The 13,803-nt window shown below is 56.3% G+C and overlaps 1 long non-coding RNA gene across 1 annotated transcript in view; it reads right to left on the reverse strand.

Annotated features, from left to right (window-relative positions):
* LOC116660230 overlaps positions 1-6,380 on the reverse strand; it is a 30,329-nt gene extending 23,949 nt beyond the window's left edge. The window contains exon 1 of the long non-coding RNA XR_004315638.1: positions 6,187-6,380. This is a non-coding gene — a long non-coding RNA (uncharacterized LOC116660230). The remainder of the gene's footprint in view (positions 1-6,186) is intronic.
* Between the last annotated feature and the right edge of the window lie 7,423 nt (positions 6,381-13,803).

Below are 13,803 nucleotides of genomic sequence, written 5' to 3' on the forward strand. Positions count from 1 at the left end.
CAGCCCTTTGGAGCATTAACAGGCTGGATGATCGTCTCCAGGTCTGCAGACAGAGCAGATCCTGTGTCTGAAAGTTTGAGCTGAAGGGTCCCAGGAAGGCCTCTGCCAGTCCCCATCCCAGCCTTGCACTCTCTTTTTCAGAGACTGAGATTCGCATTTATTCATTCATTCATTCATTCAACAAACACTTATGGAGTACCTGCAGCCGGTCAGATCTGTGGTTGGTGAATGAAAGGATCCATGGCCCCTGCTGCCTCTTTCTAGTTGTAAAAGCCTGCAGAGGGGGCTGCCCGTGCCCTCTTTCATGACCTGATTAGTGTGATGGATTTCTGGCTGTTGCAGAATTTCCACAGCAGAACAGAACCCAGGCTGGGGCAGGGGCCAGCAGGCTGTAATGATGAGATTAGGGGTGGGGGGTCTGCAGCCGTGGATGAAGGGCTGGGAAGTCAGAAGAGGGCACGGGAGTGCAAGGCCCCTGGCAGGGTGTGTGGTCCCTGTAGTTAGAGAAAACGGAGGCAGAAAAGGCCTTTGAGATAACTGACTTGATCTCTTTCATTTTCATCTTGAGGACAACGGGACTGAGGGCAGGCCCTGCTGGTGAGGCGTGCTACCTGCTCGCTGCCCTGAGCACTCTGGCATCGCACGTCAAAGTCCCTCTGGCTCATGTAGCTGGCGTCTTCTTTGTTCACACACCTCAATTACGCTCAGCCCAGCTGCCGGGAGAGCCGTGAACAGAAAGGTCAGGCGTATGGTGCCCCCGGCTGGCGCTGACTCCATGTGTCGGCCCACAGTGCCCCGGCTGTGGGCTCTGAATGAACAGGACTGTGGGCTTCTACCTGGGCGCCAGGTGCAAGGGTCCCTGTGCAGCCCAGCACTTAGATGGCTTGGGGCCAAAGGCGGCTCCAACTACCATGGGGAGTGGCTGGATCTTGAGACTTGGTCCAGAGCCTCCTCGGAGCCTGGGCCAGAGGGAGGACTCTGTGCCTCCCTGAGCACGGCAGGCTGATTTCAGGTCCCGACCGGCCTGCTGCAGTCACGCCCTTCCCCTGGCCTTTCCTGCTGGTGCTCCGGGCTGGTGGCCGGAAACTCTTGCTCAGCCCCGTCGCTCCCCACGCGCACGGCCCTGGTCCTGCCTCGTCTCCCTCGCTCGGCCGGCTGTGTCGTCCACGCTGGTGCCGCTGCTCCGGGAGCTGGAGCAAGAAGGTCTCGGGAGTGTCCCTCGGGAGGGGGCTGCCTGGAGGAGGGTGGCCAATTCCTAGGGCTGCTGTAACAGGGCGCCACGAACCAAGAGGGCTTAACGTGGATTCTCTCATAGCTCTGGAGGCTAGAAGTCCAAAATCAAGGTGTCGGCAGGACCACACCTTCTCTGAAGATCTAGGCAAGGACCCGTCCCCTGCTCTTAGGGGGTTTGCCGGCGATCCCTGGGTCTCCTTGGCCTTCAGCCTCTGCCTCCCTCGGCACAGAGCCGTCTTCGCCTGCTGTGTCTCCACGTCCCCTCCCCTCTTCTTGTAAGGACACCTGTCGTATTAGAGTAATGGTCACCCTGCTCCAGTGTGACCTACCTCAACCCATAGCACCTGCAATGACCCTGTTTCCAAATAAGGTCACGTTCTGAGGTTTGGGGGTGGTTAGGACCTCAGCGTATCTTTTGGGGGGACACCATTCAATCCACAAGCCCTGACAAGTACAGCTCCCTGAGTGGGGAGGGGATGTGGGTGGAGGTTATGCCCAGGAGGCAGCCTCCCCTTGGAGCTGTGCTCCGCATGACAGTGGCGGGGGGAGGGGGCTTGGCAGCGAGTGAGCTTTAAGGGGAGGGGCAGAAAGCGCCCCCACATTCCTCTTCAACAGCATATGTCAGCAGGTGACGTTTCCAGGATATGACTGTGTCAGAAGCTCCGGGCTGTGGGTCACTATCATTCTGGAGTAATAAATAAAAGACTGCTTTCAATTACTCCTGTGAAATTGCCCGACCAAGGTGTGATTAAATATTCATTATGTCAAAAGAGGCATTTCCTCGAATATAGATCTACGTTAAATTTAGCTGGCAACCGGCGGGCGGGATGGTGCTGGTAGATTTCTTGTGATGGGGGGCTTGTCGCGGTTTCTCCGTCTCTGCTCTCTCCAGTCCTCTCCAGGGCCCTGCCTCTGTCTTGGCCGAACTGTCTCTATGCCATTTCTAAAAAATTGTTGTGAATTTCACACAACATACACTTGATCATTTTAACATGTGAATTCAGCGGCATTTAGCACATTCACCATGCTGTGCGACCACCAGCCCTCTCCAGTTCCTCCCGCAGCAGAACTCCCCGGACACGTGAAGCCGTCTCTCCCGCACGCCTTTCCCCTTTTGTCTCCTGGTGACCACTAATCTGCTCTCTGTCTCTGCGGATCTGCTCGGATATTTCATATCAAGGGAATCGTGTAACATACGACCTTCTGTGTCTGGCTTCTTTCACTCATGTTTTCAAGATCTGTCCAAACTGTGACTTGCATCAGTGCTCCGTTTCAGTTTATGGCTGAATAGTATCCCATTGTATGGATGTGCCACAATGTGCTTATAAATTCATCTGCAGATGGACACTGGGTTGTTTCCACCTTTTGGCTGTTATAATTGATGCTGCTGTGAACATGCATGTGTTATGTGGACATAGATCTTCATTCCTCTTGGGTCTACACTAAGAGTGAAGTGCTGGGTCCTATGTCAGTTCTACGTTTAACCTTCTGAGGAGCTGCCATGCTCTTTTCCACAGACGCTGGACCATTTCACAACCCACGCCCCAAGCCATGTTACGAGGGTTTGTATTTCCATTGCCAGATCCAGTGCCATGAAGAGTTCCCCTGTGCTTTCTTCTGCTGGCTTTATAAAGTTCGGGCCTTACATTGAGGTTGTCAATCTATTTGAGTTAATTTTTGAATGTGGCGTGAGGTAGGGGTCCAGCCTCCCTCTTCTGCACGTGGACACCCAGTTGTCCCGGGACCACTTGTTGAAGAGCCCACTCTCCCCCACTGACCGGCCTTGGCACCCTTGTAAAACTTCTGCGTCAGTCTTTGTCTCTTCCTGTTTCTCTGCCTCCCCGTCTCCACCTCGCTCACATCTCACGGACTCACAATTACCGTCCCCATTGTCATTGACGCCAGCGTTCCACGTGGAAGGGAAACGATGGGATGTGGCTGTGGCCGGGGAAAGCTGCCAGCCAGACGCAGAGACGGATGGTGAGGGAGGACTGAGGCTGGCACTTGCCAGCCGGGTGCTCTGGCACAGAGAGGCAGAGGGGACGCGGGGCGGGGGTGGCAGAGGAGGGTGGGGCTGGCTCCCCTTCTAAAACCGGGTCAGGACTCCTGTACGTGTTTGTGCGTTACTTGATTACATTCTGAGTCCACCCCTGGATGTGCCCTCTCCGACAGATGCTACGGAAAACTAACCGCAGCACAGCAGCAGGTGACGGGGCTTTCCCAGTGTTTTCCCTGCTCTCTCGTTCCCTCTCGTTCCCTCGTCTGTAACTGCCTCACTGTTCAGGGTGGCCGCCCAGCACTCTGGGCAGCTAAACTTCAGGGATTCTTTTAAATCCAGACCAGGTGTGCCACTTACTAGCCTAGCTAGGGGCGAGGAACACCCCACCCTCTGGGATTCGGTTTCCTCATTTGTAAAAGGAGCAACGGTTGTGAAAGCACTTTACAAACTGCAGCGCAAGGGGTTACTATTGTAATAATTATCGTACAAGTACTTTACTGTTGTTTTAAACCCACAAAGGTTGACTAAAGGAGTGACAAGTTGCAGAAAATCCTGGAGCGTTCTCCTTGGGTGAGCAAGGAGGCTGCAGAGGGTCCACCCTCATGCCGCCAGAGCCCGGTGACTCCGCCACGTCCCCACCGCCTGCCCAGCCTCCGACTTCCTCCGCACTCGCAGGGCCCGGGAGGGCATCAAGTCTCACCCACTTGCTTTACAGACCTGGCCAGGGTCCCTCCAGCACCAGTGACAGAGCCCAGCCTCCCACCCAGGTTCTAGGCAGGGGCCCCTCTGCCTCTTTAGACAGTTCCCTGGCGGTTCTACTCAGCTTCACAAAGCATTGCTTTACGTTTTGGGAAGCTGGCATCTCCCAGGGTACAGAAAAGAGCTGGGCTCTCTGTGGGGCCGAGAAGCCCAGTAAGAGCCCAAGGGCTGCTCCCTCCTCCAACTGTAGCTGGAGGGGAGTTACTTTAGTGAGAACATGTCTGGGGCTCAGGGTATTTGTCTTTTAGTAAAATATTCTAGACACGCAAAACCATATACCCACCACCCAGCGTAGAGACAAACAGGAAAAAACGAATGCAGCAAAGTCTCGGGACATATAACCAACAAGCGAAAAACCAGTTGCACTTGTACCCGCTCAATGAACAATCCGGAAAGAAAATAAGGACACAATTTCTTTAAAACAGCATCAAAAGGAATAAAATGCTTAGGAACAAACTTAACCAGGAGCAAAAGACTCATATTCTGAAAACAACAAAACCTAGCTGAGAGACATTAAAAGAGGTGTCAGTAAATACAGAGGCGTCCCACGTTCATGCGCTAGGAGACTCAGCATTACCGTTAAAATGTCACCACCACCCAAAGTGCCCTGTAGATTCAGTGCAATTCCTACCAAAGTCCCAATGATGGCCTTTTGCAGAAACAGAAAAAGCCAACCTAAAATTTAAATAGAATCTCTGGGGGGACCCCAAATAGCCCAAACAATCTTGAAAAAGAGGAACAAAGTTGGAGATCTCACACCGTCTGATTCCAAAACTTACTTCAAAGCATGTGTGGTGCTGGCGTAAAGGCAGGCACATAGACTGATGGTCTAGAATAGGAAGCCCAGAAAAAAACTCTGGGGGATACAGTCAAATGATTTTTGACAAGGGACGTTGGCTATCCACATGCAAAAGAATGAAGCTGCCCTTTCACCTTACACCACCTACAAAAATTAAATCAAAACAGGGTAAGATCTAAATGTGAAATCTAAAACTATAACGCTTGTAGAAAAAAAAGCAAGGAAGAAAAGTTACCAGACATTGGATTTGGCAAAGGTTTCTTGGCTATGACACCAAAATCACAGGCAATAAAAGACAAAAGTAGGTAAGGTGGACTTCATCAAAATTAAACATTTTGGGCATCAAAGGACACTGCCAACAGGGTGAAAAGGCAGCCCACGGAATGGGAGAAAATATTTGCAAGTCGCATATTTAATAAGGATTAACATCCACAATGTGTAAAGAATTCCTACAACCCACGCGCTACATTAAATGGGCAAAGGCCTTGAATAGATGTGTCTTCACAGAAGACGTACAAATGACCAACAGACACGTGGAAAATCCTCAACATCCCGCGTTACTGGGGAAATACACATCAAACCCGCGTGTTACGTGTCTGTTAGAGTGGCAGGTTTATATATTAAACAAAGCCAGAAAGTAAGCGTTGACAAGGGCGTGGGGAAGTTGGCACCCACGCCCGCGGCAGGTGGGAACGCAAAGTGGTGCGGCCAGCGTGAAGAACAGGATTCTCGCGGGACCCAGCGATTCCACGCCGGGTACACGCACCCAGGAGGAGTGAGAGCAAGGGTAAGACACGCATCACATTTCCAAGACTTACCATGCGGAGGGCAGAGGCGCTGGTTAATAATCATACAGACTGATTACATGTTGACATAATAGTGCTTTGAATGTATCGGGTTAAATAAAAATATTTTAACGTTCATTTCACCTTTTTTACCTTTTAGCCCTCTCTTTAATGAGGCTGTTGGAAAACGCCCAACCAAGCGTGTGGCTCGCACTGAGGCTGTGTTGGGTGGTGCCGGCCTGGAGCTTGCGGAGGAAGCTCAGAGGAGCGAGAGCCCTGCGCAGCTAGCGGGCGGCAGAACCAGCATCCCCGGAGACACCCGAAGGTTGAGTTCTCTCTTCTCGGTTAACTGGGAACCCTTGTTGGTTTGCGCTCGGGCCTCTAACAAAGCCCGCCTGGGGGGGAGGCACTGGGGGGAGACAGGCCGGGCGGCAGGGCTGCAAAGCTCCGCACCCCGCTGCACGGCCGCCAACACGGTCCGGCAGGGAGCTCCGCTTTTCCGCTGTTTCCTTCACACTCTGGCCCAAGGCTTCCACGTGTGCGCACAGCTCCTACGTAGAAGGCTGAAAACCGCCGGAGAAGACGGGAGCCTCCGGCCCCCGCATGCTTACCGGCTGCTTGACGCCGGGCGCGCGAGCTGCCCTGAGCCGCAGTCTCACCGTCTGTAAAGTGGGCGCTGGTGTCAGCTGTCCTGAAAGAGCGCGACAGCAACGAGAGGACGGAGCACGCGCGGCGGCCGTGACGCCCGCTCCCGCGACGCCTCAGGGCTGCCCCAGACTCGGCGCCAACCCCGTGCGTGCGCGGGTGCGCGTCCGTGCGTGAGTGTGCGTGCGCGCGCGCGCGTGTGCGCAGGGGGCGGGGGGAGCGTCTCCCGGGTGTGAGGCGAGCGGTGACCTTCGCCCTCACAGCCTCTCGCCTCCTGCCCCCCCTCATCCTCAGGACTGTCTGTTTCAGCGGCGGCTTCACACCCACCTGGAGCCGGCGAAGGACTCGGGAGGATGCGGGCGAAGCGGGGGCGGCTGAGCGGGTGACCCCAAACGCCGCCCAGGCGACTGTGTTGCGTCGCGTGGGCTTTTCCTTTGCCCAGCCGGTGAGAAGCGGAGGCCTGCAGGGGGCAGCACCTGGCTAGTTCTCCACCCGTGAGTGAAGGGGGCTGGCTTGGGGGCTCCCGGGCTTTGCGAGGAGTCGGCTCCTTTCCCGGCATGGGGGACATTGGGGTTTCTGCAGGGAGCCTAAGTTCTGGTGTGGAGGTGCTCTTGACTATGCCCTGCAAGGCAGTGATGCTGGTAAAACCGGGGTCCTGGGCTTCCCGGTCTCCAGGTCCCTGTGGTTCCAGCCAACCTCAAGGACCCACTTATAAAACCTCCCACCTTCAGACCTGAGAGGGACCGAGAGGGAGCTCTACCTCGAACACATCACTGCAACCTGGCGGGGCAGGTGTGCGTGTGTCCCCCATCCGACAGAAGGGAAGACAGAGGCTCAGCCAGGTGAAGTGACTTTCTAGGTCCCGCAGATAGGAAGTGATAATTAGGCACATTTCTTCTGTTTGCAGGCAAGAGAAATGACTAGTTAGCTTAAGCCAAGGGGAGGATTGTGGATCCTGGGGCATCTTGCAGAATGGCAAGAGAATTGGCTGGCTTGGCCCAGAAGAGGGGGGCCCCGGGGCTTCTTAAGAACCACAGCAGCAGGTGGTGGCCCTCCCTCTCCTGGAGGCGCCTGCCTGACCGACCAAGCTCCTCCCAGGCCTTGTATCTCTCAGGTTTAAAACCCAGGTTCCCAGGAGAGAGGTTCTGAATGGACCTGCCAGGATCCCTCAGCAGAGGTCAGGGGTCAGCGTCACAGTGCAGATGAGGAGGAATTGCTTCAGGTCCTGCAGGGAAGCCTGGGCACAGGGGTGCACACCTGGCCTCTGCTGGTCCCGTGACTCTCAGCCGGGCCTTTGCTCTGTCGCACACGGCACTCCCAGGTAGCTGCAGCCTGATCCCGGGGATGGCCGGCCAAGGATGCTGAAGGTGCTCTTTCCATTTTAATAAAGGATGTCCAGAGACCAAAGGCCTTTGAGTCCTAAAAGACTGATTCTCCCAAACGATGGAAATTGGAGGCACCGAAGCAGATGGGGCATCAGCGATAAGGCGCCCACTCCTGGTCCCTCCTGCCGCGCCCTACAAGGGTGCCTCCGAGGCGCCGAGTTCCCATTTGCTTTATGTCTCCTTGGTCCCCCAACTCCTTTCCATCTCCCTCTCCAAGGGTTTGGTAATATGTTGTCTAGACACCACTGCCGCTGTCTCTCCTCCATTAATCCATTTTAATTGGAAAGTTATCATAATGCAAACTCTCCTTGGTATTATTTGCAGCTCTGCGTTATTAGAACTTCACCAACTCGCTTTCCCAGCAAATTAAACTTGCTATGGAAGCAATGAGATCAGCTGCTCATATTAAATCAGGCTGTGTGCTGCTGAGCGGGGCTGGGAGCGAGGCTTCCTCGGCTGGGTGGGGTGCGCGGCTGGAGGCGGCTACAATGGCACCACTGTTTCTGGGCTGGGGATTTGGCCTCGGTGCCCGGTTCTCCTCTTTTTGGCTGAGCACTGTGTGTCGGCAATTAGAGATGGAAAGAAAGAGGGGACAAAAAAAAAAAAAAACCTCTGGTGGTATCTGGCCTCTCATCCCAAACCTGGGGCAAATGGCAGCGATCAGAACGTTCACAGGCCTGACACCTGACAGGTGACAAGGCACATTTGGCGAGTCCCTGGAACACCGGGAAGCAGAGCGTTCATCCCTTCGCACAGAGTGGGAAACCAAGGCACCAGGAGGGCGACAGGGCCCGCCCCGGGCCCGCAGGAGCCCTGTGTCCTTGCTCGCGCAGCCCCTGTAGTGGAGCGGGGGCTCCATGCCAGGCCCTCTGCACCTGAGGCCACGCCGCCCCCAGGGGCAAAACCTGGACCAAAGTAAGTAACTCCTCCTCAGGGCGCATCTGGGACTGACGCGTGTTTGGCTGACGATGAGGTAAGCAGTTAACACAGTGGCCGGGCCTCGCCGTCTTCCTCTCCCTCTTCGCCCGTTTCATCGAACAAGACATAGACACCCCCGCCTGCTGGCCCAGCAGCCCCTCCTCGAATTCATGGCCCCTGGAAACGCACGTGTGTTAGGGCAGAAACGTGCCCAGCCCCAGAGGAAGACGTCACGGAGAGACGCAGCCCAGAGAGGAGCGGGCCGGCCGGAGTCACACCAGGGCCACGGCAGAGCCGCGCCGGGTCTCGGACGCTGGCCTGAGGTCAGGCTGCCTCCCTCAGGAGGGGGTGCTCCTGGGCTGTTCTGGCCACAGGACCCATTACTGATGCTACAAATTGAATGAAATAGCTGCTTGGTTACAAATTAATAACGGATTTGTTAGTCATTAAGGCAGCATTGTTTAATAAAATTAGTTCAGCTGAGCGTAATTACCTTCATATAAAATTCCCCCTTAAAAATTAGTTTGATAAATCTAAGCCAATTAGGTGGCATAGAGACTGGGCTGCAGGGGTTTGGCTCTGAGCTTGGCTTGGGTCCCTGCAGTGATGTCCTGGGGCGGGAGCTCAGTTCCCGAGCCCTCTGGGCCATGCCCCCGGGGACCTCTTGAAGGCCCAGTGGAGAGCGTGGAGCTCCGCCTCTCCAAGACAAGATGCGCAGGGCCGTGGGTGGACCTCCCGCTAAATCCGAAGCATTGCTCCTCCTAAGGAGGCCCGCCGCCATTTCTCTCCAGCCTCACCCGTCCAGCCCTGCACGCTCACTCCTGGACTCGGGGTATCCAGGTCATTTCTCCCTCAAAGGCTTTCAGGGCCTCCCTGTCACCCACAACCCACTATCCCAAACCTTAACCTTATTGTTCAAGGCCCTGCGAATCTGACCTCGTGGTCACTTGGGGGAACTGGTAACCAAATCAGGGGTCAGGAGACTGAGGTCTCAGGCCCAGGCTGGGTGCTTTCAGCGGACACCTTCACCTGTTGGGGCTTCCATTTACTCCCCGAGAAAGTGGGAAACAGTCGTTTCCTTCTCGGGGGCTGTGAGGATGGCAGGAGAGGAGGACTCCTGTGCTCTGTAAACCGCAGACCCCGCTGAGGCCTCCCTGTGCCCTCTCCCCTCCTGACCAGCTGGCCGGCTTCTGCAGCCTGGCCACTCAGCTCACCACCATTCTGGGCTCCCTTGCTGCTGGAGCCGCAAGCCCTTTCTGGAACACCCTGCCGCCCCTCTCCCGCTGGCTGGCTGGGCTGTAAGTCTCAGCCCACGCCCTCCTTCCCATATGCTTGTCCCACTCGCTCTGCTGGCCCCGAGCCTTATCCCTGAGCCTGGCCTGGGGGCTGTGTCCCCAGCCAGGAGTGGGGGTAGGTCCGTGGAATCACACCTCCCGTGTGTAGCTTACAAGACTTGAAACGTGAATATTATGCCATCGCTTCTTGTAGTGAGTCTTTGAAAAACCTGCAGGAGGATCAAAAGACGCCTCCTCTGGATGGGCCCTCAGAGCCCAGCAGTTCCCGTCCTCGCTCACGGACGGGGACACGGAAGCCCAGCGACCCTTAGTGGCGGGGCCAGGCCTGTCCCTCGTCTCCTCGCTTCCAGGCTGGAACTCACCCCAGCCTGTACTGTCCTTTGCCCCCCACTGAGTCTGCTGGTCATTTCCTGAACAACACTCTGGAATCCAGCTGCCTGGACTTCAGCCCCGAGGAGGCAATCGAGGGAAGATTTTCAAGCAGAAAAGCTCATTGTATCCCCAAATCTTTCCTGTGCTACTTGCAGGCCCAAGATGCCCAGATGGCCCCGCGGGAAGCCAGTGGGAGGTAAGGACGCTGAGGCGGGCGCAGTGCTGCGCAACTCCAGGGGGCGCCATTCATAGACCGCACCGTCCCCTGGTATTGCACAGTGCACAGCCCACACAGCTGCTCACTGTGCCCTGGGGCCAGGAACCAGAGGGTACACTGGCATGTGAAATAAAGACCCAGCTTAAGCTGCAGGGAGGTGGTGGAGACAGAATCAGAGCAAGAGCTCAGGCAGGAAAGAGGACAGCCCTCCCCCCAGAGAGCCCCGTGTCCGGCTTGTCCTGGCGGCGGCGGCTGGGGGCGGCCTCTGGAGCCTGCACAGGGGCACAAACCCACTTTGTAGCTTCCGGCCTCAGTTCCCTCATTTGTAAGACGGTGAAAACAACATGCAACTTACAAGGGCAGCTCATGAGGAAACAGGTGTGGATGTGCTTCAGAAGCAGAAGGCGAAATCCGAGAGCCGTGATGTCAGAGCGAATGACCAGACGTCAGAGCGCAGGGGTACCTGGGAGGGGGGCTTAGGGTCCAAGGAGCCCCTCCCCTCCGCCCCGAGCCCAAGGCCAGGGCTGGCGGCCTGGCTGAAGACCCTGTTTCTGGGTGGAACTCCAGCATCCATCAGGAAGCCAGAGCTTTTGTGACACTGGTGAGTGCTGGGGGCACGGTGGGGTGGGGACACTGGCCTTGCTTCCACTGCAGAGAGAAGGGAGGACACCCCCCTTGGCCCTCGGTTTCCCCGGATGCCCCCACATTCCCAGGGCCCGGACTCCTGGGGTGGCCTCTCTTGAAAGGCCTCCCCATCATCCAGCCGAGGGCTTGGAAGGGGAGAGGGCGGGGACAGCAGCACGCATGGGCTGAAAAGTTCTGAAAACAGGCTGCCTGGGTGCCAGCCCCTCCCCGGCCCCCAGGCTCCCTCTGAGGCCCCTTCTGAAGGGGAACCTCGAGCTCTAAAGAGTTGAGCGCTTTTATGCGAGCCCAGGCAAACCAATTAGGTTTGCTTAAAAACATTGTATTCATTAGCATGAAAATAAAGCTGAACTTTTTAGAGATAATTGCGTCTTTTAAAACGTGGTCGTCTTTGTCTGGGCTTGCCTCATAAATATGCATGCCGCATAATCCTTTTGGAACCACGGTCGCAATCAAGAGTAACACACACATGCATCCAGGGTGTTAATATTCCGACAAGAGTGGGGCCTCTCGGGCAGGCAGGCGGCGCTGGGGTGGTGGCCCGGAGGCGGCCCTGTAATCCCCAGCTGCAGCCTGCGCCTGCTCGCTCGCTCGCTTGCGGGGACGGGAGGCTGCCTCCCGTCCCTGATACCTCAGACCAGGGCTCCAGTTCTAAATCGCTGCCTTTTGTGATGCTTCCAGGGAGGTGGGCTGCAGGATTCCGGGGCTCAAGATGCGGAGAAGGGAGGGGTGGGGGGGCAGGGAAGTTGAGCTAATTTCTAGCTGGGGAAATTGAGCTCCCAGGGGTGAGGTGGGTTTGCCAAGGTCACCCAGCACTGCGGGGCTGAGACAAAGCCCAGTTTACCACTGAAGATGGCTGCTGGTGATCTGAAATCAAGCAGAGGCCTGTACCTGGGAATGGATTATATTTAAATTTGTATTTATATCTGGTAGGGAAAGAGGGCTATTCAGGTGGTGAGCTTGGGTGGCTGGGGGAAGGGTTGGGGGCTCCAGCTGGCCTCCAAGCCACCCCAAATAAACCCACCATCTAAGTTAAATCAGTCAGCTTGCTGTGTCAGTGCTGCTTTAAGACAAGTTCTAAGCAACCCGCTTCCTGGCTTGGAGTGCCCCGCAGCTCCTCTGGGAAGAAATTTCTGAGCTGCCCCTGGCGCCTGCCTACAGGAGTTCTTTCATCCCCCTTCCCCGCTCCCTCCCTTCCTCCCAAGCAGAACAGCTTTACAAGATTAATATCCCACAAGGAGGATGAGACTGGCCCCCAGGGGAGGCTGTGAGCTCAGTGAAGTTTCATTTCAGCAATCATTTCCTAAGACCTTGCCCGGTCCCAGGCACCGCGCTAAGCCTTACGGGGCTGCATGGGCTGCAGACAGGGCCTGCCTGGCCTAGTTCACCATCATGGGGAGGCAGGCGCGTTTGTCAGGGGCCTGACACCAGGGCTCCTTGCAAAGCCATGCAGAGAGGAGCGTGGCACACGTCTGGTGAGTGGCAAGGCTGATCGTGGCCTGGCAGGCCACCTTTTGAAGACCAGGTGGGATTCGGGCAGGCTTTGGGAACAGCTGGAGCAGAGGGAGGCCCAGGGTCTGGGCTGTGTTTGGGCAAAACCTGAGCCCAGAAAGTTGTCCTCTGCCACTCCCCAGTGTCCCTCCAGAGGCTCCTCTCTCCTGTCCCTGGGCTCTCAGCGGCCCTCTGGCTGCCCCTGCTTCCCACCCCAGGCCACTGCAAGGCGTGCCAGGGCTCCAGAGTTACCAAATAGGAAACCGTCCCAATGTCCAACGGTGGACGGATGGGGTGAGAAAGGGCGTCACAGTTATTTACAGCCCGCTGACTTTTGCCGAAAACCTGTTAGGTTGAACCACGTGAAACTGTCATATTCAGCCATTCTGGAATAAAACGGTGACCTTTGACCTCTGTGGAGCGCCTTCTGTGCACAGGCGCAGTTTATGCGCAGTATGAACCCACGTGAGATCAAGGACTCCCACTCCCACTGAACAGACAGGGAAACTGAGGCAAAGAGAACTGAACTTTCCCAGGTCTCGTGAGCTGGGCTTCAGCCCCGGCTGCCTAGGCCACGTGGGGGAGCCATGAAATACAGGGACCGTGGGCTTGGCGCTCACAGGCGGAGGAAAGAGCAGCACGTAGTGAGCAAGAGGCAGTTGAGAGGGGACTGCGTCGCATAACTGACCGCGGGGAAGTTCGGCTGGGAAAGGCAAAATGTGCTTCTGCGCTTGCTAAGGAAGGAGGCAGTCGGGGGAGGACACCGGGGGTCCCGGCATTCTTACTACCGTGGGGAAGGGCCCGCCTGCGCAGCAGGGACAAGTCCAGGGCCGTGGCGCCGTCTCCCCAGGGGGCACGCGGACCGGCACGAGGGACCTCTTTGGCTTCGGTTTTTAGACCAAGAGCAGAGGTAACGGTGCTGAAGGCCAATCGCAGTGTTAGAATCAGAGATGCGCTTGGAGGGTGGACACTCAAGGCTTGACCCCAGGAACGCAGCTCCCTGGCGACTCGGCTTAATGCCGGGGTACCTCCACAGCGCTGTCCTGCTGTCACCTGCCCGCCACCCCCTGGTGGGCGCCCCGGGTCAGCTGGCTAACTGTGTCATTGCATACCCAGGCCGAGTGGCTCCTGGAGCGCTTTTCTTTCTCTGCTTAAAAATCCCAGGAGAATTAGTATTGCCATTACACAGACTTCACAAAAAGCCAAATGGACTTCTACCTTGTGAAGAGTCCGGTCTGGGCCCGCGGACGTGGCGGACTTTTC

Source organism: Camelus ferus, chromosome 27 (genome assembly GCF_009834535.1).
Source record: "Camelus ferus isolate YT-003-E chromosome 27, BCGSAC_Cfer_1.0, whole genome shotgun sequence".
NCBI classification, from domain to species: domain Eukaryota; kingdom Metazoa; phylum Chordata; class Mammalia; order Artiodactyla; family Camelidae; genus Camelus; species Camelus ferus.